This window comes from Acomys russatus, chromosome X, assembly GCF_903995435.1.
Source record: "Acomys russatus chromosome X, mAcoRus1.1, whole genome shotgun sequence".
Taxonomy (NCBI): domain Eukaryota; kingdom Metazoa; phylum Chordata; class Mammalia; order Rodentia; family Muridae; genus Acomys; species Acomys russatus.
In genome coordinates, this window is record NC_067169.1 from 9,721,832 (window position 1) to 9,748,038 (window position 26,207).

The window sequence follows — 26,207 nt, forward strand, 5'->3', positions numbered from 1 at the left end:
TGCCTTTCATAAACATAAAAAAGAAATCATCAAGCCGTCTTAGTCAAATATATGTGTGTAGAGCTGTTTATAGTATTCCATTTTTAGTATCTGTAGTGTTATTGCCTCTTTTGGTATTAATAGGTTGTGGGTCTGTGGTGTGTGTGTGTGTGTGTGTGTGTGTGTGTGTGTGTGTGTGTGTGTGTTTGAATCTTTTTTGCAAAAAATATCATTTTTGCTAGATGTTTGACCACTATATGTGTATTGTCAAACAGCAAGCTTTTGGTTTCATTACTTTCACCCTATTTTCCTGCTTTCCATTTCATTGCTCTCAGATTTTAGTCATTATTTGATTATTTCCTTCCTTCTATCTTTAACCATATTTCTACTCTTTTCCTTGTTTCCTCAAGTAAAATCTTGGGTCACTGACTAGCGGGCCTTCTTTTCTTTTAAGTAGAAAGATTTAATACTATACATATCCCTATATGCACAGTTTCAGCTGCATCAAATTTTGATGTGTTACAGTTTTTATTTTGTTCAGTTCAAAACTGGGTGGGGTTTTTTGACCCAAAGGTATTTAAAGAATGCATATTTTGCCAGGTGTGGTGGCCACACCTTTAGTCCCAGTACTCAGGTTCTCTGTGGGTAGGAGGGCAGCCTGATCTACAAAAGTGAGTCCAAAATAGCCAGGACTGCAGAAACATCTTGTCTCGAAAAGAAAAAAGAAAGAATGCACATTCTGATTTTGTTTAGAATATAGTATAAGTATTTATGTTCAATTAATTGGTAATTTTCTATTTCTGTATATTACTAGGAGTAGAATATTGACTTGTTCAAATACCATTGTGCAATAGAAAACTATCAGTTGTTGGCCTTATCTAATTTTCAACTTAATTTTCTTTGGGATTATTCTACATAAATTTCATTTATGTTTTGAGATTACCTTGAATAATGTTGATTCTATTTTTTGAAATTGTGAGTTTACAAAGCCTGCGAAATACATGTTTTCAACCAATATGTTGTCAACTTTCCCTTCCCTGGACTGCACATTATCATTTCTCCTCATCTCTTTCTGGTGCAAAGTGGCAGACCTTCTGTTATTATTTTCTTGACATCTGAGCCTCTATTTTGCTTTGTTTCAGATCTTTTTATCTCTTCACTGTTGAAATGAGCAAATGTTTGGATCTATCTTTAAGTTATGTTTGTTAAGTTCTCAAATTTCCAACAGTTCTTTTTTGATTAGCCATTTTGGCATTCGCATGTGATATCTTTTCATGTTGAATAATACTGATTATATCGGGAATATTTTGAATATTGTGTTATGAGACTAAATCTTATTTAAATCCTATGGAGAACTGTGTTTTCATTTTAGCCTGCAGTTGGCACAGTTAGTTAGGCCCAGTGAGCAATTACCATTTTACCTTCAGTAAGCTGTGGTCGCAGTGTCATCCCTTGCCAGTGCCATTTGTGTGTCTACTCCAGATGGCCAATCTGGAGTCTCAGCACTTTCACTGCCAATTCTTTGGTGGGCTATTTCTGATGAGATCTACATGTCCAAGCTTGAAAGGCAAGCATGAGAGTTTATAAACAATTACTGGGGATGTTCGTTTCCTAAGGTCCTCCTTTATGATTTTTTTTTTCAATCCTTCCAGTTCTATAGGGCTTCTTTTTTGGCCAGAAAGCTTGGACTTTAGTTATCATCTCCTACTATGAGCTACACAGCCATGCCCAAGTTTCTGCGGGTAAATGATGGGACAACAAACCACAAAGGGACTCAGCCCCACCTTCTTGGAATCACAGCTCTGATGAACCCAGAGGAAGGTTTTGTTTTAGTGTAGTAGGCTTCTCTTGCTACTGACTGCCATCTAAAAGCCTCTGGGATACGGGGGTGGGGCATAGTTTGAGACAGCACCCAGAAAGAGGGAAAGGGAGGCCGCCTGACCTCTGTCTACAAGCATCAGCCATTCTCTTTCATGGATGGAGCCAGAGCTATGGACATCTCCTGCTTCTCCCTCTGCCAGGAGCTAGTGTCTGGCAACAGCCTATTAAGCCTGGACTTGGGCACTGTGGAGGAGACTCACTGCCAGCTTGCTGGTATTTCAAGTTCTGGCTGTCTTTCCTAGGCTGTCTGCTACTATTGACTCTTCAGAATCCTCATAACTGCTCCAAGTTTTATAATTGTGAACTCTGGTTAAGATAGGGGACAGGGTGTCCTACTGCATGCATGTCTGATTGTGAATTTGATGATGTTGTGAGGCTAAAGGATGGGGGGTGGCTATGAACTGCTCCTTGACTGTAGCTTTTCCAAGCTTTACATCTTTGTTTGAAAAAAATCATTTCTACAATCTACATTAAAATATTTGGAGAAAGATGTGGCTACTATTGTCACTGAACAGCCTCAGTTCCATCAGCCCATGAAACAAAACCTTAACCACAGCGGAATGGAAAATTTACTAAGTTTTTTAAATGTCATTTACCTGTTTACTAAGACAAAGGCCTGGGAGGAATGTAGTTCGTGGTAGGTTGTTGGGTTTTTTTTTTTTTTTTTTTTTTGCCTACATGCAAAAAAAACTTTTTCCTCCATCCCAATCACACACACACACACACACACACACGTGCGTGCACGCACACTCACAAATACAAAGAGAGAAAGATACGTTTCAAAGAGAAAGATTATTCAGAGATTTTTCCCTTCCTTTCCTTTCTTCTATCCTTCTGCCTCATTGAGGACTGAACCACTGAACTATATGCCCATCCCTACTTTTTTACTTTTTTGTTTTGAGATAGGACCCTACTCACTCTGTAGCCCAGGCAGCCTTTGAATTCAAAATTTTTCTGACTCAGCCTTCCAAGAGCTAGGATTAGAGGCACATACAATGAGGCCCAGACAAACTCAAGAATTTCTGAGATCTTTTCATTCCAGCTTAGAAAAAGAGCGTGGAGCTAATGCTTCTGTAAATCCAGTCCAGCAGGCCCACTTTGCTGAATGAACAGGCACCTCCTTCATGAGGAGAGCTTTTCTGTAGCTCAACATTTGGTACATGAAGTGTAAAATACGCCCATTCTTCCTATAGAAGTGGTTACTGTGGCTATAGTTCAAACAATTTAGTGAGGATCTGGAAACTAGCTTGTCTGAAAAATCTCAAATAAGATGGAAATGTGTTTCTTAATAGTGGATAGTGAAATGCTTTAAGGTGTTCTCGGGGTGGTAAAGGATACTCAAAAGACCTGTTGTTCCTGAGGGGTGGGGAAGGGAAGTCCTGTTGTGGAAGTGAGAATGGAATGTCTTAGTGAGTGGGGCTTTGAATTTCCAGGACTAGGGCGGGCTACATAGGAGAAGGTCTGGCTCCAACTTGAGCCCACTCACAGGAAGTCAGGGGAAGTGTGACTAAGGTCATGGCCACGCCACGTGGCAAGCCAGCTGGATTCAAATCAGGGGCCTCTGGCCACCACACATCCTGAGTTTCCATGGTCTAATGTAGTAGGCTTGAAAGAAAGGGTGGATGCAGGATGCTGGCAGGGGCTGTGCAGTGCGTGGGCAGTAAGCCTTAAGTGGCAGTGGGTGGAGATCACAGCATTTCATATGCTTTTCCTTTGACACCTTTTAAAGATACAACCTACAGTATGTGAAGGCTTATGCCAATGTCTGCTACAGGGATCTTGCAGACCTTCTAAATCCTTTGGCGTTCCTAGGTGCACAAAGGGAACTTTATATTTGGGCACCATTTACAAGTATGGAGATGTAAATTTAGGTTGAGAAGTTACAGTCCTGTTCACATTTAGCAGTTTCATTGGAGATGATTTTGTATTTTTCAGATGTGGATGGCTGGAAAGGATACATTAGATTTCCTTCGACTTTTCCTTGGAGAAGGGCATCCAGAATGTTTAGCAGGTTTAGTTTCAGAATTCAGCAGCTTTATGGTGTTGTCATGCAGTTTGACAGATTAAATTTGCACTTCAAGGAAATTGAATGTATTTTTAATCATGGAAATATATTGTACCCAAGGAACATAGGCAAGTGTATGTCAGATTTCAGCTGCAATTAATATTTCACTGGTGACTTTTCAACTACACGGCATGCTTAAACTTGGCTTTCACTTGAGCAAATTCTAGTTTCCTGACTGTAAAAAGTGAGAAAATCAACCTCGAATTCTTATCTTTCCTTTATCCATTTAGGATCTTATAGAGGTCTCTGGCCTAAATTCTTAATTTTAAGAGAAAAAATATATTATGAGAAGCTATAAATGTTCAGTCTTTTACATATCCCCAATAAATTATACAATCTGCTAGAAGGAATGAGGGAGAGGAGTGAGAATCACCATAGAAACTTGGGTGGGAGGTTCTAAGTACCAGGCGGTGGGGGGGGGGGGTTATGTGAGCTGCTATTATTAGACATCTTTGTTGAGGGTGCTGTGTTTTTATGACTGCCTGGGAGGATTCATTGAAGTGGAAAAAGCACTTGAAGTATTTATTTAGTTTGGGTTCTTCCTAAAACTGAAGGATCCTATTCTTTCTATGAAGAGAGATGATAGAAGATAGCAGCATGGTCTTTAGTTGTGTTATTTTGGATGTGATGTCATAGTTGAAATTTATGAGTGTGTCTTGGAAATCAGATGACTGGAAGATACATCTCAAAGAATAGAAACTGAAGTTCACTATTGTTAAGGATTTAGCTATAAACTGCCTTTAAACAAGTTTTCATGTTTAAGATACACGTATTCTCTTTTTCTCAAGCTATTTTCCTGACATCATTTGGACTTCTTCCATTTTGTCTGGAGCTCTTTGCCATGGTGGTGATAATGAGCCTGTGACCCCGTCTGCATGCACCTATACTTTGTCCAAGGTATGTAAAGGCCATTATTAAATAGGCTCTGAGTTTTAAATAACAGAAAGCATTGAGAAGCACTGCATTGGATTAATAATAAAGAGATTTTTAGTAAGCATAAAAATCAGTGGGATGCCAAAGACAGAAATGCATCATACTGTTAAGGACACTGCTTTGTGAGCATCACATAGTATTAATATAGGCCAATTGTTAAGATTTCTTTTTAAAATATTTACTTATTTTTATTTGTGAACATGTGTGCCCATGTGAATTTATGGCCAAAATGTGTATAGGTACTCAGAGAGCGTAAGAGAGTGTTGGATGTCCCAGAGCTGGTGCTAAAGGTGATTGTATACTACCTTGATGCTGCTAGGGACCAAAACTGGGTCCTCCGGAAGAGAAGCAAGTGCTCTTAACCACTAAACCACCTCTGCCTCCCCACAAAGTTCTGTTTTAAGTGTTTAGAAGGTACCTTGAGTTGCAAGGCCATAGCAGCTTAGAGGCTCTGTGTGTTCATCTACCCCCACAATACTTTCTCTTCTCTAGTCTCCTAAGTGGCCAGAGAGCTGTAAAAATAACTAACCATGCCATCTGGCACAATGTTGTCATTCTTGGACATTTCAGAATACTTAACCTCAAGTTAAAACCTCAGTAAAGAGGTGAGGCAGAGCTTGTAGAAGAGGAGAACCTTAGAATGCAAAGAAAGGTGAGATTTGCAAAGAATGGAACAGCAGGGAAGAGGCTCTCATGGTGGTTTATTCTACATGCCAGAAATAGCTGTCAGCAAGTAAGAGCTCACTGGAGATGTTGCAGAGTAGGATCTTGGGAGCATTCTGACAGGACGTATCACATCTAGAATGTTTAAGGAAAGTAATTGCATTTTTTTATACAACGTGCAGTCATTTCTTACATGATACCATTTATTTATGTTGCACGTGTTTTATGACGTCATCTAAAGATGATTGAAAGTGGACAAGACAAAGAAATAAGCATGAGTTTCTTGGAACCCATTATTCAATGTAGGGATTTTGAGCATCAGAAGAATTTCTCTCTGCAACATGCTCTAGATACATTGTCCTCCTTGGGTAAGAGGAGGGACTGTCACTGATTGTGCTGAATAAAGACTAGGGTGAGAAGTGGTTAGTAAACAGGACATTAGGAACTTTAAGGAAAGTGACATGGAGGTAAAGGAAAGGTGAAATTTAGTTAGAAGTCAAGGTTTTATACAAGGAGTTCATTTTATTCTAGTCTTTGGAAGAAGACAAGGTATCACATTTTCAGTTGTGGCATCTGTTTTGACTATCTGAAAAATGATCTGTTCTCCCTTCAAATTACATTTAAGAAGATGCCAGCCTGACTTCCACCAAACAGCTAAACAACCAAAACAGTATAGGAGGCTATAAAAGTATTTATATCTCATTTAAAAACAAATTTTTCTTGGTAACCTGCTGTCCTTCCTCTGAGTGCCACCAGGTCTCCCCCTCCAGGGGACATGGTCAAATGTGAGGCACCAGAGTACGTGAGAAAGACAGCCGGTTACCAAGAAGAGGCTTGATACCCTATGAGCATATACAGGGGGAGGTAATCCCCCTCAGTCACAGTCATAGGGGAGGGGAATAATGGGAAAATGGGAGGGAGGGAGGAATGGGAGGATACAAGGGATGGGATAAACATTGAGATGTAACAAGAATAAATTAATAAAAAAATTTTAAAGATATCTAAAATATAAAAAAAACCAAATTTTTCATAATATCTTTTCAAATAAATTTGGAACTTGGACCTAGAGATTAATGATGTGGTTAATTGTATATTAACTTTCATCTGATACTTTAACTCCTATAGAGAACCATAAGAAAACAACCAAACACCCTAGAAAATTATGTCTTAACATTATCTCAGGTTGGTGGTTGCCTTATGCCTGACAATCTGATTATGCTCCGATAGAAGGCAAGAACCAACTACCACATGTTGTACACTGACCTCCACGGCATACATTCATCTATATCTATATCAATGTCACAATAAATAAGTGCAATTACAAAATAAAAATCTCCCACTGGGTGTGGTGAATTCATGCCTATAATCCAAACACCTGTTGGGGTAAAACAAGAGGATTTCCGTGAATTTGAAGCCAGCCTGAGTTACATAGTGAGTTCTAGGATAGCTGGGGCCACAGTATGAGACCCTGTCTGATAAACAACAACAACGACAAATATAATCTACCTGTTGGCCTGAGAAAGGTTTATATATTCACTTGCTTATTGATTTTTCTACCGAGTTTTTTAAACCATTTAAAGGCAGATTATTATTGTTATTATTATATGAAAAATGAAATTTAAGATATACCTATAACTAATGTAGTATTCTCTTAATTTTTGTGTGTACTTAGAAGTTTTCTACCATAAACTGCTTTTAAAAGAAACAGCAGAAGCCAGGTGGTGGTGGAGGCCCATGCCTTTAATCGCAGCAATTGAATAGCAGAGGCAGGAGGATCTCTCTGAGTTTGAGGCTAGCCTGGCCAATAGAGAGACCTTGTTTCAAAAAATGCAGGGATAGAAAAAATATTCTAGAGAAACTATTGGTGTTTGAAAGGTTATAGCAACATGCCTGCAGCATGTAGAACTGGTTCAGTGTCCATGTGGCAGGCATGGAAAAGCAAGGGGATAGAAATGAGTGAAGAGGAAATCCATTAGCTGTAGTAAGGGAATTATGATTCACTTTGACTTTGCTGCCAGAAATTCTTCACTGAATGAGCTTGTCTAATGTAGCCGATCCCTATTTCATCTCATTCAGCTCCATTCTTTTCCTGTCCCCTAAAACTTAGCCTACACTGGTCATTGTTCTGCTGTAGTATCAACTCCATAGTTGTGTGTGCTTTGAGCATGGCAAAAACAAACAAACAAAACCCCAAGACTTATTTATATTTAGTCCTAGCTTTCCTAGAATCTCCTCATTTCAGGGACACTGCTCTTTGTTGAGAAGCTCCAATTAAAGTTATCACTTAATGGTTAGAGTCACTGTCTTTATTGTTTTCCTTTAGATTTTAATTTTATGTCTATGCATGGTTGCATTTACATTTGTCTGTGAACCAACATTTATGTATGCCTGGTTCTTGCAGAGGCCAGAAGAGGGCATCAGATCCCATGGAACCTGTGTTTGTGGGTGTGTGCTGTTATGTGGATGCTGAGGACAAAACCCTTGCTCTCTGAAAGAACAACAAAGTGCCCATAACCACAGAGCCATCTCTCCAGTTCCAAGGAGTAAGATTAAGGTAAATTTCTTAATACTTTCAGAAATTTGTTAACTCTCCATATGTAGGTCCTCCTTTGAAAGAAGTGTCACTCAATCCAACTCAGTAAACTTGAAACGTGAGCTAGGAAGGTGGCTCAGTTGGTTAAGTACCTGTATCATAAGTTTAAGAACCAGAAAATGGATCTTCAGCATCCATATAAAAGCTGGGCACATCAGCACATATCTGTAACCTTGGTACTAAGGAAACAGAGACAGGGGCTTGCTGGCCATCCAATATAGCTGAATTGATGGGTTCTAGGTTCAGTGAGATACCCTGTCTCAGAAAATAAGATAGAAAGTAATCCAGGAAGACACTTGTCATTAAACTTTGGCCTTTCACTCACATGTACACCTGCATGCAGTATATAGTAAGAAATGCCCCCAATAACTCAGGAGCATGTTTTTGCAGTTTTCTCTAAGAGTCGAGGTTCCAAAAGGCAAGAGGCATCCCAGCCCACATCTTAGCACTTCTATGAATCTGGGGACACATGTTGTACTCTGTTACCTTGACTTCAAACTACATAAACATTCCCCATTGACACCAGGGGGTTGCTTTTGCTGGTGGTGATTATTGGTAGTTTGTTTGTACAAACAAGTGTTTGTAGCAAATTGTGCTCCTGTTGAAATCCAAGTCCTTGTGCAGAACTCTGCTGCAGAGTTATATCTCCAACTCTTGCTGGAGGAAGAATGAGTGTCATTGCCAAATAATTTGCTCCCTAATTTAATATCTGACTAGTTTACTGATTTTATGCTATATTTGAGCTCATACATATGTTAAACCATGGGCAAGAAGGTATGAGCAGTGAAAGAGCTCTACACTGGCTTACTAACATGTTATTTTACTCTATATACTTTGGAATGCTACAGTGTGTTTCTTGCTTGGAAAACTGGGAAATTTGACCCAGCATGATGGAGAATGCGTCCCTTTAGTCTCAGCACTCAGGAGGTAGAGGCAGGTGGATGTCTGTGAGTTGCAGGCCAGGTTGGTCTACACAGTGAGCTCCAGGATAGCCAGGACTACATTGAGTGACTGTGACTCAATAAAATAAAACAAACCAACAATTATCCCTCCCATCCAAAAATCCCAACCCGAGAAATGGGAATCCTTGGAACTGTGTCCCCATATGACTAAGTTAGGAAGATGGGGCTGTGGAGAAACAAGTGCCTTTCCTGGTAAACAGAGTCCATATTCCATTGTCAGGCCTGGCTTGCTTCCATCTTTTGTCTGTATTAGTGGCTTTGGCCTTTGGTAAGGGGTCTTGCTTGGGATCTTCCTGTTTGACAAGCCACTTCTCACAGATCCCTGTGGGATCTGGTGTCTTGAGTGATAGGTAAGCCAGGATTCTGACTTGAGATGGGGAGCAGCTTGTGTGTGATACCTCTGAGATGTGCTCTTTATGGAGCTCTTCCTGGACCACCACTGCTTGGCTCACTGGCCACAGCTGCAGCTCCTTTATTCTGTTTAGGAATAGAAATGTAGGCAGAAAGTTTAAGGCATTCCTGGCTTGTGGAGAACTTCATACCTGTAAATCCAGCAAATGGGGGAGAGGCTGAAGCGGGAGAATAGTGTTCAAGGACAACCTAAGTTATAGAGATGATCTGTCTTTACAAGGGGGCATGGGGAGAAGGAAACAACAAAAATAAAGGAAGTAGTCCTTGGGTCTTCTATCCCTGCCCTTCATGTTCTTTTACTCTTTCCAAGTCCACCTGGGGCATTGCACTTGGCTCACCATTGTGTTTTGGCAGTCCTTGCTACTCATTCAATTGCTGCTCACTTTATTCATCCCACACTTGAGTATTCTGAAGGATGAGCACTATGGGGGTTTGAGGCTGGAGGAAGGCAGCAAAGAATGGAGCTGCCAGCAGGGCTCTTCTAGCTTCTGGTAGAAAGTTCATCTTGGTCCATGTTACTGTGTTGGGCTATCCGTCCTCTCCCCCTCAGTGACCTGAAGAAAGCATGAAGAAGTTCAAGGTGTTCTTTCTGTTCCTTTGGAGTCTACACATTTCTTTAGATGTATAGTCTTCTCTACATAAAGTACCAGACCTATATACCCTGTTTGATCTTTCCTCACTTTTGCAACAAGTCTCTATGAATCATGAATTCTGAAGGGCAAGGTCTCCATCATGTATGTTTGTCTTGTTCCGCAGCCTTGCTATGGGACTGCACATCGTAAGGTTGTAAGAAAATTATCTTTGTCAAGAGCAATCCAATATTTATGTCATCTTCAGAGCATATAGTGTATAGGTGATACAAATATATAGTTTCATATGCTAAGACATTATCTCCCTTTGTTTGGGCACATCTGTTCCTAGTTCGATACTAGGGTTTTGAAAATGGAAACCAACTCATGCCATCCTGTTCTATCGCATTTCTAACACCTGTTTTCTTCCATCTGTGGCTAAAAGTACAGAACAGCTAGGGACAGGCCTGGGTGGATTATCACTAGGAGTTCTTAGTCATCTGAGGTGGGGAAGTCACAGAGGGTTGGTGTGTTGATAAGGTTTGAGTAGAGACCACCTTCATCTTTAAATTCTCAGGTTATAGGGATAAGGAGGTATCTCAGTGGTCAACCACTTGCCCAGAATATACCATCCCCAGCAAGGCTATAGACACATACCTCAAAACTCACAAAAGCAAAACAATGAACCAAACAAAAGAAAAGAAAGATGAGAAGCAAGAGAAAAGATACTGTGCCTACACAGCAACACAGTTTCACTGGGTAGCTGTGTGTCACTCCTTGTTCTTGCTGAGCTTGCTTAGATCTAGCTTTTCTCCTAGTGGAGAGCCCTCACAAGGCCATTTCTCTTCAGGGTAGTATTTGATGTCCTCAGTTCCTCCCTGCCTATCCTCCGACCAGGAAGAACTCTGGTCAGATTTTGTTTTATGGCTATAGATAGATCCTACCTAGTGCTTGCCAACTCTCTGGGAGATACCTCTTGGTTATATTCCTGCTTACTGGAGCCATTGAGGTTATTCATGGAGACATGTTCAATCTTCAGTTCATGAGACAGATCTGAATAGGATATATAGTTAGGTGTTTTCAAGCAATGTGTGCTGCTACTGATGCTGTAGCTTTGGAGTAGTATCCAGTTATTGACGTACTTTTGCTCAGAGTTTTGTGTTTCTTAGCAAAATTGCTAAACATCATTGATTACTCTGCTGAACAGTTGAAGTTTAAGGCTTACTAGATACTTCAGTCTATAGCCACAGTGTATTGGCTTATTTTGGGTTATATCATCAACAAACTCTTTTGTTTTGTTGCCTTAAAAAAAAATGTGGATTGAGGCTGTGGCCAGTGTGGCAGCAGCAACAATAAGCAGCCAGACAATGGATCAAAATAAGTCAAGTCTGAAGAGAAGGAGCTTGGAAGAAAACCAAACAGGCTATACCAACATACCTCCATAGGTGCTCTGAATTAGCTTCCTATTGTGCATCATTAGAAGTGAAGACCATGCTTTTTTTGGGGGGGAGGTTCTGCAATTGACCTATTTTCCCTTGTCATCTTTTCTACCACCTGCTACTCACTTGCTCCTTGAAGCTACTGTGCCATTCCTTTTTGGCAGAGTTGTCTTTTAGGATTACTTGGCATGCCTCTTCTTCTGTGCTTTGTAGGCCTCACTACAGTTAGGAATTTTGTTTCCTTCTTATCCGGTGAAGAGCACCCAGGACCTCCACAGTTGAAATTCAATGTGATGTACTAGTCCTGGTGTCCATCAGCTTGTCAGATGAGTACTAGCTCTTCATTTTGTCTTGTGTTGCCATTGGCTCCCTGAAGGGTACTCCTTTTGTCTTAGGGTTGTTTTCTTTCCTTCTTTTTTTTTTCTGTGATGAAGCACCAAAACCACAAGCAAGTTGGGGGAAGGACAGGGTTTATTTGGCTTACCCTTCCACACTGTAGTCCATTACTGAAGGAAGTCAGCACAGAAACTCAAGCATGGCAGGAACCTGGTGACAGGATCTTATGCAGAGGCCACGGAGGGACATTGCTTACTGGCTTGCTCCCCATGGCTTGCTCAGCCTATTTCCTTGTAGAATCCAGAACCACTAGCCAAGGGATGGAATGGGCTACATCTGGATCTTATAGTGGCATTTTCTCAATTGAGGTTTCCTCCTGTCTGATGACTCCAACTTGTGTCAAGTTGTCATTAAACTAGCTAGTTCTCCTTTCTTGAGCTCCGTGCATTTGCCCAACCTCAATATTCAAGGGCCTCAGTATTCCTCCTGCCATTTAGTTCTCTGACTGTCCTTACTCTCAGCACAGACCCAAAGCAATGGAACAAACCAATTGTGGACCAAAACAATTGTGAACCAAGTGAAAAACCTGTCTCTACATAAGTTATGTTAGTCTGCCATAGTAACTGAAAGAAAGCAGTCATAAAACACCCTCTAAAGATCACTGGATAGCCCACTCTTATGATCAAAAACTTCCTACTGCCTAGGAGTTAGGAGATGTTTGGTAAGGTGTTGTTGAATGACTGAATGAGTGTATGCCAGTGTGATCAGAAATAGATGATAAGGAATGTAGATTCACCCTGTTGGAGGGAAAAAAACAGCACCTGTATGTCACATAGTCCAAGGGGTTAGTCTTAGACATTTCCTGAGAGCTTACTATTTCTAAAATTGGGGTACATATGGCAGTGCATGGGACTTCAATTGTTATCTGCCCAGCACTGATTATCATACAGCTGATGTTTACCCTGGCATCCACAAGTTGGCAGTACATGATCATACATGTTCACCTGACTATGTTGTCTGCATTCCTGGTTCTGGATAGATTGAGTATGCTTGCTGTGTGACAGGCTCTCAATAAAACTATTTTGAAAGGGAATTTTGTTGTCATTGGAACAGTGCCCTTGTGTATTCGGTTAGACAGCTTGGTGGTAGGGATTTAACTTAATATTAGTAAAGTTGAGGGAATGACTGGGACTTTACCTTTCAGAGCAACACATTGGAAGGTGGAAGTAGTTGGAGCTGTATTATGCTCTGTTACCACATTACATATAGACTTACTGATCTATTGCAAGCAGTGAAGTGAAAGCACATAATAATTCTCAATTCCTCAGAACGAAGTAATGCAAACCTAGCTTAACCATTACTGATGTCTGTCTTTAAGGCACCATGTCATAGTTAAGGGGCAAAGTTTGTTTCCTTACTAATGGTAATCTGAAAAAATATAGTTTCATTAAGTAACTGGTGTTTCAGCGTGGATGAAATTGAATCTTAGAACTACAAAGTGAATTTATGAATTTTAATTTTGTCAAGTTTTTTTGCGGGGTTAGGAATGTTCACTTTTCAGTTTCTGTGAAAGAAAATGTTGCTGTTGTACATGAATTGCTCTGGGAAAGATGAGGTCTAGCCAGGTGTTTATTACGGTTTCTCGGTTTCCCCAGTCAACATCTTTTTCACTTTCATTGGGACTAATTATCCATTGGTGAGATTTAATTTTTCTTGTTGTGATTGGTTTAAGGATAACTTTTTTCAGACAGCTGTAAATTTGCTTCTCTTTTTTTTTTCTTTTTAAAGAGCTATAGGTTCCTAAGATCAGAGGACATTGCAAAGAGATCTGGAGTTTCCAGCAGCCAGGTTTTGACCTGTGGTGACATCCCACACAAATGTTAGTAGCTGTGGTTTTGAATTGATTATCTCATTCTTTTCTAATGGCTTGCTGGGGTGCAACAGAGAGAAAAGGGTAGCTCTTTCATAGCCAGTAGCTACATCACATTAGGAAACTTCCTGGTCTTGAGATGAGGCTAGAAGTAGATGTATTATTGTCATGACATACCCCAGCTAATTGGGCTGAAACTGGAGAACTTTTTGATCCTAGAGTGAGAGACCCTGTCTCAAAGGAAAATTTTGGAAGGAAGGGTTGATTTTGGCTCACTGCTTATTTGTTGATTGTGTGTGTGCTGCTGACACGGTAGAAGCTAAAGGCACTTGGTCACATTCCCTCCCAAGGCAGGTACTCAATTCACTTTCAGTTTTGTTTTTATTAAGGCTGTGACCCAAGTTCATGTGGTGGAGATGGGAGAGGTCTGTTTTGCTTTTTCTTCTCATTGTTTTCTCCTTGAGTCAATATTTAGAGCATCTGCATGTGTGTGTTTATGTGTGTGCAGGTGCATGTGCACGTGCTCATGCATGTGTGGAGGTCAGTGAGTGGCTTTGTCATTTCTCAGACACTGTTCATCCTTTCTTTTATTTGGATACAGGGCCTCTCACTAGCCTGGAACTCACTAAGTAGGCTAGACTAGGATGGCCAGTAAGCCGTGGGAGCCAGTTGCTCTGGCTTACCCAGCCCTGAGATTACAGATTTGTGCAATGACAGGACTTTTTTTTTTTACATGAACTCTGATGATTGAATTAGGTCCTTGTGCTTGCAAATGAAGTACTTTCTAGCTGAGCCATCTCCTCAGCTAGAGAACCTTTTATTTATTTTAAAAAGAGAGAGAGCTAAAATATGAATTGGAGATTTCTTTTAGCCATTTACAGCAGGCATAGAACAGGATGTGGCAAAACTGGGCTTTAGAATATTGTTTCTGTTACATAGGAAATTTGAGATTATGAGTTTTGGAGAATTCTGACTGAAGTATAAATCATATAAGCTTGGTAGAGAACTTGAAGGCTGAGGGTGTAGATAGCTAAGTTGCCCAATCTGAGAACAGATGTGGCTCATTTTGTATAAGCCCAACATTGATAGATAGTATGTCTTGGCTAAGATTTGTTACTATTATTTAGGCAGATTTGCAGCTAGGTAAACTGGGGTGTACAAATGTCATCCACAAAGAACTCGTTGTTACTAATTAAAGTTTCCAAAATGAGGGCTACAAAGAACCCAGGAAACCTAAAAGCCTTGGCATATTCAAAGTTGTCTTGAAATAATTTATTAGAGACCCCATTAATGATACTAGTACAAAATTACTATCCTATAAATAGAAATGAACTTTGGAAAACCTTACAATGTGATAAAAGCACTGTCTTCTTTGATCTCTGTGGATCATGCTGTAAGGAGCTGAATTTGTAGAAAGCACTGTCTGGTTAGCTCCAGGGTTTAGCAAAAATAACAACAAACATAACTGAGAACACTTGCCTAACATGAGTGCCTGGGATCCAGATTCAACACTGGAAAGTTGAGGAAAGTACCCCTTTGACTCTCCAATATCTATATTTTCATAAGAACAGAAGATAATTTGGTTGTTTAAAACTTTTTCTTCAAGCTACCCACTTTTCCTTTAACAAAGATTATCACAGGGTATATTCAGGCTGACTTTGACCTCAGCAGTCATCCTGCCCTTGTTGTCCAGGTGCTGGGATTATAGGTATGTGCCTGAAGAAGGCTGATTCTCCTCCTACATAATACTTCTGCATACTTTTTTATTTTTTAAGTCTTTTATTATATATGTTATTATTTTTATATATACATTTATATTATGACACATATATAAAATAAACTACCTATAGCAAGAAGGACCACCTGCATGCATTTTATTTTAAACAGGACAACATTTATTCCTTTTCCAAATGTTACAGTAAATTCAGGTGGCAGAGAACGGTTTTAGCAGTTAGAAAAAAAAAGTACAAATCCAGGGTTTGGCCATTAGAAATTTACAATGATGGGAGAGGGGGCCGGGAAAGACAACAAGAAGTTGTTTCACATTTACAGACCTCCTTCCGGCCCAAAGCCTAATACTTGTTTATCAAGTCAGAGACATGGCTGAGTCAGAGACATGGTTGCTGCATACATTTTTAATAGCTTGATTTTTATTTGACTTAGGTCCATCTTCTTCTAAGTATTCCTAGTAAATTCACTCATTCGGAAGGATTCATGTATTTCAGTCAAAGGCACTTAGAAAGGTTCACTTAATTACTTTCTTCTTCCTACAAACTAGTAAGATAGTGATGCACTCTTCCTCCTGAGGGTTTGGTCCACTTGTGCACTCATCATTTCCAGTGGTATGCTTTTGAGATGTTGAACTCATTTTTTGAGCAATGGTTCTTGTAAATTTTGGATTTTGTCTTGACTAGATAGTATGTAACCTGATCTCTTCCCAGCATTATTCTTGTGTGTTTCTCACTAGCCTACAAAGGCCAAAGCCTATCTCATGGTGGGATCTAAAGTAAGTTTTGTTATTGAAATGTATGTGTAAAAGGAATTTCATTGTTTTCATAGAAGAGGGCTTTAACTGAGTTCAAACTTCAGGAATTTTTGTCACTGATTATATTGATTAACGAGTGCTCTTACATTTTCTGTACAACTTGTGAGAAAGTAGTGATTGTAGTTAATTTTTAGTGAGTGTCACAATTGATAATGTCTCTGATTCATATTATTATATTCTCTTTCCTTCACCCACAGCAAAACAAGCTTAATTTGATTTATATCCTTAGAAGAAAAAAAACCTAATATTACTCACATGGTCATGATTCAGCTTTTGGCTCGTTCCCGTTCCTCTTTCCCTTCTCCTCCTCTTTTTCCTTCTTCTCCTCCTCTTCCTCCTCCTCCTCTTCTCCTACCCTGCCCACTACTGTATTTGCTCCCACCCACGATGTTGTTGTCATCAAAGAACTGAGTCAGTTTGTTCTTAAAAATGGGTGGGGTCAGGAGACAAGTAATAAAAAAAATTTTCTGAGTGAAGTGTTCGGCTTCTGTGTGAAACAACTGCAAGAAGACAGGCAGTTCCTTCCATGACAGGAAATGTTTAGAACACAGTCCAGTCCTCATCAACACATGCTTCCAACATCTTACATAAATCTGCATGTAGCTCATATGCATGTTTGTAGAGGGATTCATATAGCATTGTCATGGAGGCATGTTCCTATGAGATAATTCTAATACTGGAAATTTTATATAAACTATATATAAAGCTAATGTGCTCTCTGAGTAGAGTACTTTGTTAAACAGTATATGATTTTTGTTGTTGTTGTTTTGTAGACAGGATCGCACTCTGTAGCTCAGGGTGGTATTGAACCTTTGTTTCTCCTGCCTCTGCTTACCACAGCAGGAGGTTATAAGCATGTATCATTAGACCTGGCATTCTCCAAAGATTTTTGATTGCTACAAAATACAACTGATGAAGTCACTTTATTTGCTTTCAAATAAACAGTGTGACTGGAAACTTGAGACTGTTTTTCCTACCCTTGGAGTGGAAGAAAACTATTGGGGGTGTCTGGCTCAGCCTTGATGATGTGGTAAGTAGTACTAAAACAGAGATTTCTATTTCTTCCTTGTATTTTCTTGTTTATGCTTATTCTCCAGGTGATGAAAAATAGAAAGGAGAAAGTCTCTCAGGTTCCTTTAGGCAATACTATCCCAGGGCCATTATTGGTTCTTGGGCTGTCTGTGTTCACCTTGACTTATAGTTGGGGTTTCTAGAACTGAAAAAGATTATTTGGTCTTTTGAGCTGCTGGCAGAGAAACAACACTTGGGATGTTTCCCCAAACCAACCTTTTAGCTTTGAGTGGAACTGGGTCTGTGCCTCTGACCCAAGCTCCCACACAAAGGGGTGAGTCCTGAAGCCTTCCCGACCATTCATTTGTAATCCCAACCATTTTGCCAGCTTTCCCCATTATGTTAAAGACAAGTTGGAACACTTGCTCGCCCTTGAGCAAAGCACAGTATTTGAGGATGTGCACCTCAGAGATGTCTTCTTGCTATCCTTTTTTTTAAAAAAAAAATCATTCTTCAACTACATCACATGCTAACTAGAAACTATTAGCTTTTGTTACCAGAGGGCTTGTGGAATGGATGAACTGCTTCATAGAGATTTCAGATGGAACCAGAGCTTCTTGTACTCAGAGCAAGTAAAATTTCTTAATGAAAGACAATTTAACAGAAACTGTATACTGATATTCTTCACTGAACTGCCCAGGCTTTCCTTAGGGTAAATGTAGTGTGCTTTTATGTTGTGTCCTTATGGAGGAAAACACAAAATAAAACAAAAGAGTAGACCATGAGTACTTTTTTTCTGGGTCTGTCCTCTTCATCCCTCTTATTAGGGGCCATCAAGAGGAAATAGACAGTGTTCTGCCCTGAACAGACTATAATGCTCCTCCAATTTTTTGACTCATTTATCTTTCTGGCTGTTGACAGTTCTAATGTCTTGACCTACCTGGGCCAACAACATGACATTTCTGTTTGTTGTTTGTTGTTTGTTTTGTTTTATTTTTATTTTGAGGCAGGGTTTCACCTAGGCTGGCCTTGAAGTAACTCCTTATTCTATTGCCACAAGCGTCCAGGCTCCTGCATGTGCTAGGATGGGAGGCTTTTTGTCACCATGCTTAGCCATGATGGGAGTTTCTGAATGCCCTTTCCCACTGCTTCCGTCTGATTATAGCTTCCTTCTGCACTGACTTTAGGAGACTCCAGAAAATGTCCTGGGGAAACCATAAATATAAGTGCTGTGAAGAAATTATGGCTTGGTCAGGTGTTTGTCATCAATAGTAAAATAATTTTAAGTGTTATATTTAAGTGATAGAGTAACTTCTGGGTACGACTGAAACACTCATTTCACTCCTTTCACTTCGGGTACACAGCTAGGAATGGAGGGACCAGGATTGAAACACCAGACAGTTTCCAGACTTTTAAAAGATGTTATAGGTCTCTTCAGATGCCAGAGTTTTGGCTGTTTGATTTTACTAATGTCTGTTTCCATACTCTATGTCAATTTCCACTGAAAGCTAAGTAATTATAGACTTTAAGTTCTTCTGTACCATGGGAAGGTAACTGTCTTTAAACCAAAAAATCTGTACTCAGAAAATGTCAGTGGCTAGATTAATACATACTTGTTGAAATATGACCAAGTTTTAATAACTAGATAACAAATATGTACATCTAGTTAGAATAGAAAGACTTGAAAAGTGTCATTTGGAACTGTACTTCCAAGCATTCTATAAATTTAGTTTCTGAAAACTAATTCTATGTGAAAATTCAGAGTGGTGTTTACTCCAGTAAAACCTTACAGGGGAATTTTTTTTATAAAGTGAGGGATCAACTCCTGAATCAGCTTTTTTAAAAAAAATACTATTTCAATGTGTGTATTTTTTCTTTGTCTTCATCTATAAGTTGGAGAATTAGCTATTTGGATATCACTTTATGTTGTAAAAATAGAAGGTATGTCTTACATTGTAACGTAACTTGTTACAATGTTTAGTCAACAGTCAAACCAGTCAAAGCAGTCAAAGCAATTGCTGACTTTGCTCAAGATTAAAGGAAGTATGCTGGAAAGAGATAACTGTAGTTCACTGCGTGCCTGAGCCTTTCAGATTGTGTGTGTGTGTGGAGGGGTTGCATTTATTATTCCATTTCTTCCTGTCTGTGCAATACCTGTGAACAATTGATTCCATGTATGTAATGCCACTCCTGTCATGCTAGCTGAAAGTTTTACAGAAAAGGAGACTTCTAAGCAATTTATTTGATCAAGATTTCCCGAGAGAGTGTTTGGCGAGTTTTAAGTTGTTGTCTTTAGCTTTTAAACAAGTTGACATTAAAAGGCTATCTGATGTTGGGGTAGGGCAGGGTCATTGTCAAATGTGTGCTTTTATGTGAGTCACTCAAGATAGAGTTTAAATTGCAGTACATGCAAAAGTGAAAGCCTGTTACATGTCTGTCATGTCCTTGCCCACTTCCTGAAGAACCTGCCACATGGACCCCAACACGAAATTTAAACTGGATTCCTCCCATCGTAAAGATTTGTGGCATACATGCATGTGGAAAACCTTTCCCCCACTCTTGTGTGAACTTGATTGTTCAGTGACCTTCCTTGTAAATTTTCCAACCCGTGGTTCTGAAATAATTATATTAAACACTGAAGCCAGAGTTTAGCTGAGGCTTAAAAAAATAATCTTGGAGCTTTCTATGTTTTTTTGTAACATGATAAAATGCTTTGAAACTCATTAGGACACACATTCTGACCCTTAAATGTACAAGCTAGGAAAGAAAAAAAAAATGTGAGCTTGTCAGATCAACTACAACCAGCAGTCTAATAAAACTGAGTCACATCCAAATGGGCTGTGCTTACACTACCCCCCCTCCCATTCTGGGGAAAATGTGGCCGGGGGAGGTGGTGTGAGTCATCACCTGGTTTGTTTGACATATGCTTCCTTCCATAAATTGGGAATGGCAAGCAGCATAGTGCTCTGAGCTTGCCTCGGAGAAAGAGCTATTGCAGCTTTGCTTTAGCAAAATAGGGCGTCTTTTTTGGAAAGGTGAAGCTGAGCCCATGTTTTGACTTTAGATGTCGGAGGAGGGGGAAGAAGAAATGGACAGATCCAAACAAGGAACAATTGTAAGTACCATTTTCAAAGAATGGAGAAATGGTAGGGGTGTTTGTGGTTGAATTTCTTCCTGAGGCATGGTATTTTTTCTTTAAATGGGGCGTGTTAAAAGTAAATTGGCAGCTAGTTCATGAAGTGGGATTGTTTGCTTAACAAGAGTGTTCTTGACACGGACAAATGAAAATGAAAGGGGCACATGATGTGTAGTTAACATAAAGATTTGTCCCGCTAATGCTTCAAGTTGCTTAATTTTTACAACTGTTTTTAGAAGAAGTGTGTTTGACTTAGGAATCTTCTCTTCGGGCCCTTTAAGGGAAAAGAAGAAAGGCTGGTGCGCACCTCTTCCATTTTCCTACAGTGGCTCTGCGAGGCTCTGTGGAGCTGCGCAGAACGAAGTTTCGAGTGTAAAATAGTCAGAACTGGGATGAGCAGTACCGAAGTGAGTTCTTAAACTTAGCCTCTGCTTTGGGCTTATTTTTTAGTACATGCCAGACATTCTTCTTATTTCCATCCTGGATGGGTCTCGGCTCATTCTCTGCCTGTGTGTCTGTGTGAGGCTTTGATGTTACTTGTTTTAAAGCTCGCTGTCACAGCCAGGGCATTTTCTGTTTCGGCTTATGGCTCTCCTCGCTCTCCCGCCCCCCCCCCCCCCGGCTTTTCCTGAATGAGTGTCCTTTGTATAACCCTTGTAATTCAGAAATCCTACAGTCATAGGGACTGCCTTGTCATGTGACTTAGGTACTAGGTGCTGGCTGTGATTGGTCAGCAGCTAATTGGCAGGTCCCTATAAGAAGTCCCCGTTAGGCGACTGTCCACTCTCCACTCTTCTGCTGGCTGCTGCTCAAGCAGGGCACGGTGGGGGGTGGGGTCTGCTCGGTGATTCCTCCTGTGATAGATGACCAAGTGACTGCTGCCTTGGGGGGGTCTGCACACCAGTGGAAGACACTCAGGTTACTTGTGGCTGATTTGATCAAACTCTGGCTTCTTGAACTGGTAACTGTCACTTTAATGCAGCTTACTGATTAAACAGAGAAAAATGTAGCTGCAAACGTGTGCCAAGAACTTGTGTGGACTTATTCCCTGTCCCCCTTTCCCCTTTGTCTGATTCATTTTGTCACAGGAATGAAACGCAGATAACTCGTTAGAAAACTTTTGTAGGAAAAGTGCCTCATGTGATCAGAACAAAGGCGTTTTGTAATCAGATTTAAGCAAGCGGAGAAGAGGGAGTTTCAGCAACGGAAGCTACAGTGTTCTGTCACCAGGAAACACTGCGTTATCCAGAATCGGTAAGTGAAAAGTGTCATTGTCCCTAATAGAGATCATATGATATGTGAGAGAATTGAAAATTGTTCACAGACCCCCTTCTAACAAGTGTGTGGGAAAGACAACATATAAACAAAGGTAAGATTTTTTTTAAAACCAGACAACCCCCATAGTATAGCATAAAAGCTGAGAAGGAGGCAGGTAATTAACAAAATGAACTGGGTGTTACTAGTTCCGCCAAACATATGTGCTAGAACTAGCTCTCACTTTTCGAACATGGGGCAAAGCAGAAGATCAAAATGGGCTGCTTGCTTGAATTGCTACATTAATTTTCCATGGATAGAGATTTGCATTTAGTCTGACTAACAAGATGAAATTTGACTAGGAACTTTCAGAATCAGTCGGCGCCTTTGCCTCCCTGTTGTGTCGAGTATTTTATCTAGATCTTTTCAAAATGAAAGTTGAAGCAGTGCACCCAAAACATCTGATTGTGAGCACAGATTATGATGGTCGTAGATTTTTGTTTTGCATTCATGTCATGATTTTAAGATTGTTCTGTTTGATTACATTAGTAAGGCAAAAGGGCTCCTATTTCCATATAGTCCATAGCATTTTCAAGATGGTAATGAGGAAGTAACTCTTTGGAATGGTGTGGTGCCTATCTGTGTCTGCCTATCTTCCTTTCTCTGAAAAGTGAAATTCGGTTTTCTGATTTTTGATTCTGAGCTCCTTCTATGCTTAAGGTTTCTAGAAAAAGACCGGGCAGCTTTGAATATCTGTGTTCCAAAGGACAGTGAAATAGCAGTTTTGTGTTAAGTATGAATGTATGATTTCTTGACTTTGCTGAATAAAGACTGTGTGAAGGTTGAGCACAACAAGAAAAATGAGGATAGTTAGGTGGCTGCTTGATTGTTTCCAGTTTCTTACTGGTCAGTAGAAGTAATCATATGATATATACTTATGTAGTTTTAGATGGAAAATATTTTAAGTGTCAATAATTATATAGGTGTGCTGGGCAATCTCCATTTATGGGTGCAAACATGCAATAACGACAGGAACAGAATTGTGCTTGGAATGAAAAAGGGTGTAACATTGTTTATTTTGCTTTAAGTACCTCTAGCTAAATTAAAAGTTGGATGTGCATTCCTGGCCTTCTGGTTCCCATTCTGTTGCTTTTGCAATCATAAAATCCTCAACTTAAAAAAAGAAAAGAAAAGAAAAAAGAAAAAAAAAGAAAGGAAGGAAGGAAGCTGTAGCAGGATAGCAAAGCTGCGAGTTCTCCGTTAGCTGAGTGGGCTGCAGATGGGGAAAAGGAAGATGAGTGTTTTGGAATCTGTAAATTGCCCCCCACACACATACTTTTAGCGACTGAAGATCCTTTTTCTTAGGCTAATAGCTCCCACCACTTCTGTCTAAATTAAAAGGCAAGCATGGCTGTGGAGTGAAGATCCAGCTGTGACTCAGTACATTGGCAGTGCACATTTGTGTGAATGTCACAAGTCATTTGGCTTAATCAAGGTATGCCCTCCTGACACACATGAATTTATAGGTTTGAGAGAAAGACAGAAGAATGGTTACCAATCATGGAAGATAATTTATATCCTACTGCTAGTGTATATTCAGTAACTAATACTTATTTTCACCTCTGTATTACATGTAAATATTTGGATTAAACATACGGTGATTTAATATTGGGTTGAATACATGCTGGATAGGAAAAAGACTATATAAAAGCTTTAGATGTTCTTCAGGCATTTAGAAGCCATTGTCTTGAGTGACAAAAATGAGATAATGTAAATTGGCAAATGGTAGAAAGTGTGTTCCAGAAGAATTATCCAAAAGGTTCATGTTTTAAAAATCAGTTTGTCATGCTTTGTTCTGACCTTATTCTTTTTTAAATCTAAATGCATAATTTAGATTATGCATCTAAAAGCATTACTCTGAATTCTCTTCTGTTAATGCCATGTCTTTTTGGGCTTGCAAAACAGCAAAGTGAAAGGAAGCCATTTGAGAGACATACCTGAAACATTTGTCCCTAGTAGTATTTGTAAGTGTACTGTCAACCTTTGTCTGGTCAAATTTTATTGAGGGTGTGTGTGTGTGTGTGTGTGTGTGTGTGTGTGTGTGTGTGTGTGTGTGCGCGCGCGCGCGCGCGTGCAAGCATAAGCTTAATTTGAAGGGGGAGCTGTAATCACCAATGGCAATTTGTTAGAGCCCAGTTAAGCCTCCAGATGTTGTTTCTATGACAACTGAGTAGTTTGGTAACTTTAAGGTCTCAGCTACAGTCTCATCGAGTAGGAGGATAACAAGATGGGGAAAACTATGAAGCATCATAATGACGTCCATTCCTTTCATGTATTCTTGACTTGCTTTTGTGTACAGGATCACCATAGAAGTGGTAAGTATAGGTCTTGAAGGAAGCAGTACTTTAATACAAAAATCAGTATGTGAAAAGTTGGGAGAGATAACTACCAACATATGGAGTAATAAGGAGGAGTCAGCTTCCATGAGGTTGTACACATCCTTTATCCAGTGCTGACCAGCAGTGAGAAGAACATCTTGAACTAGTTATTGTAGGCTCTTCAAGAGCTGCAAATCTTTCCTTCAAGTGCAATGTGGAGAGAATTCCTTTAGTAGCAGCTGGAAGGCTTACATTGGTAGAACATTTATTCCTCTCCCCTATGGTAACTACGGAGGCTTCTGTGTTCTTGTGAGATACATGCTTTTCAACCAACTGTTCGTTTGCCATTTCTTAGCTTTTCTCTTTTTTTCCTATGCAACACACAGCTTTATCTTCCTAAACAGGCATAAGCCCTAAGCATTTTCTTATATTAAAACATCACTTTTAATATTATTTAAAAAGAGTCTTTGAGACCTGTTTATGTGATGGATTGGCAGGCCGGGAATCTAGAAAATACTGTATCAGGGCAAGAGACTGTTTAGACTAATAGGTACCATAGATTAATTATGCATTCTTGCACTTTCCATGCTTGAAGGCATTTTCTATTCCTATTTTCTATTCCTCAATGGTTTCAGCAATTTATTTTGTTGCTCACACCTTGAGAATTAGTAAGGAAAAGATTTCAGTGAGGTTTGTCCCTTACTTAACAAATACAAACCTGCCATTTCTTCTGAAATTCAAAAGGTTCTAACATTTTTTTTAAATGTTCATGTCACAAACTGGCAGCAAGTCCTGACCTGAGTGTACATGAGGCTACTTGCCTTCTTTATTTAGCTCACTAGGTCTGTATATTTTATCACAGAAATATTTACATACTTGATTCCAGAATAGAGTACCAGATCTCCCCTGGAGTTACATTCATATGTATGTATGTTAAATAATCACCCTTTTAATAAAAAATTATAATCATCTGAGTGTTGGGATGCCAGATAAGGGTTTTTTGACTCAAATGAACATTTATTGGACTCACTCCATGTGTCAGGTACTTTTCTACATATATCCCTGGCATCTACCTAAGTGCCTACTAGTTCCTGATAGTTACTGAGGAGATAGATTTTAGTATAAAATGCTTTAAATGTATTAGCTAAAAAGCCAGTGTGGTTGTTATTCCATTTATTCAGAGAAAACAGTGGACAGAGAGGTGAAACAAATTTCCCAAAATGACACAGAAAGGAAATAATGAAGCCAGGATATGCAAGCACTGAAACTTGGCTGAGTCAGAGGAGTGTGTCACCTGGTTCCTTCATTCTTGCTTACCCGAGTCTACTGTCATCAAAACGTGGTGATTCTTCAACCCTATCAGAGATTTGAGAAGGAATAAAATTAATTACCTGAGTATACAGGGGGTGCAGGTTAGAAGCCTCCCAAATGAGAAGATGGCAGAGACAGTTTGCTGCCTGAACAGTCACCCAACACTCTAACGTTGGAGCATCATCTTCAGCCTTCTGGCCCAGTATATCTCACAGACATTTTTGTGAGTCAGGAACTATTGAGGACTTGGTTACCCTGTCTTGGCAGAGTTTGGCTGTCGACTCTGCCTGCATCCAAGCTTGCCCATTTTTAGGCAGTAGACCAGATAGTTTAGTTTTGCAATAAGCTTAGTTGTTTAGGGGTTAAGATATTTTTAAGTCTATATAAATGTTCTAAGTTGATAATGATGTGATATGATAGACATTGATTTACATTCAGAACTTTAAATTCACCAAGATAGGGAAGATGTATTCTTTAAGGCTACCAAATCCAAACAGCCAAAACACTATGAATGTAGCATATATATATATATATATATATTTCCTGATTGTTTCATGGTTCTTGCTGTAGGTAGTTTACTGTATATGTGTGTAATAGTATAAATGCATTTGTAAAACTATGTAATAAAATTCTTTTTAAAAGGTGGTGATGTCACCAGCAGGATCCTGTGTGGAATGTTTGTTAACAGGTCTGTGGTGGGACTATGGGAGTTTCTGGGATCTAACCTCTCTCTATCAGTGAATTAACCTGACTATTTTAATGGAGAAGAGCTAAGACAAAAGGAATAACATTTTTTAATTGCAAAGGAATTTTCTTATACACTTGGAAAAAGTCCTTTCATAGCTATTTTCTGGGACTTTTTTACCCAGAA

At 39.6% G+C, this 26,207-nt stretch overlaps 1 long non-coding RNA gene across 6 annotated transcripts in view; it reads left to right on the plus strand.

The window, feature by feature from the left end:
- LOC127185949 (uncharacterized) overlaps positions 1–26,207 on the plus strand; it is an 80,491-nt gene that overhangs the window by 43,015 nt on the left and 11,269 nt on the right. For 2 of the 6 annotated variants that reach the window (XR_007830226.1, XR_007830225.1), the window contains 3 exons: positions 17,192–17,276; positions 20,322–20,372; positions 21,482–23,070. This is a non-coding gene — a long non-coding RNA (uncharacterized LOC127185949). Of the gene's footprint in view, positions 1–4,717; positions 4,823–7,711; positions 8,076–16,252; positions 17,277–20,321; positions 20,373–21,481; positions 23,071–26,207 lie in introns of those variants that run through there. The other 4 variants (XR_007830227.1, XR_007830224.1, XR_007830223.1 and 1 more) reach the window with 4 other exon arrangements.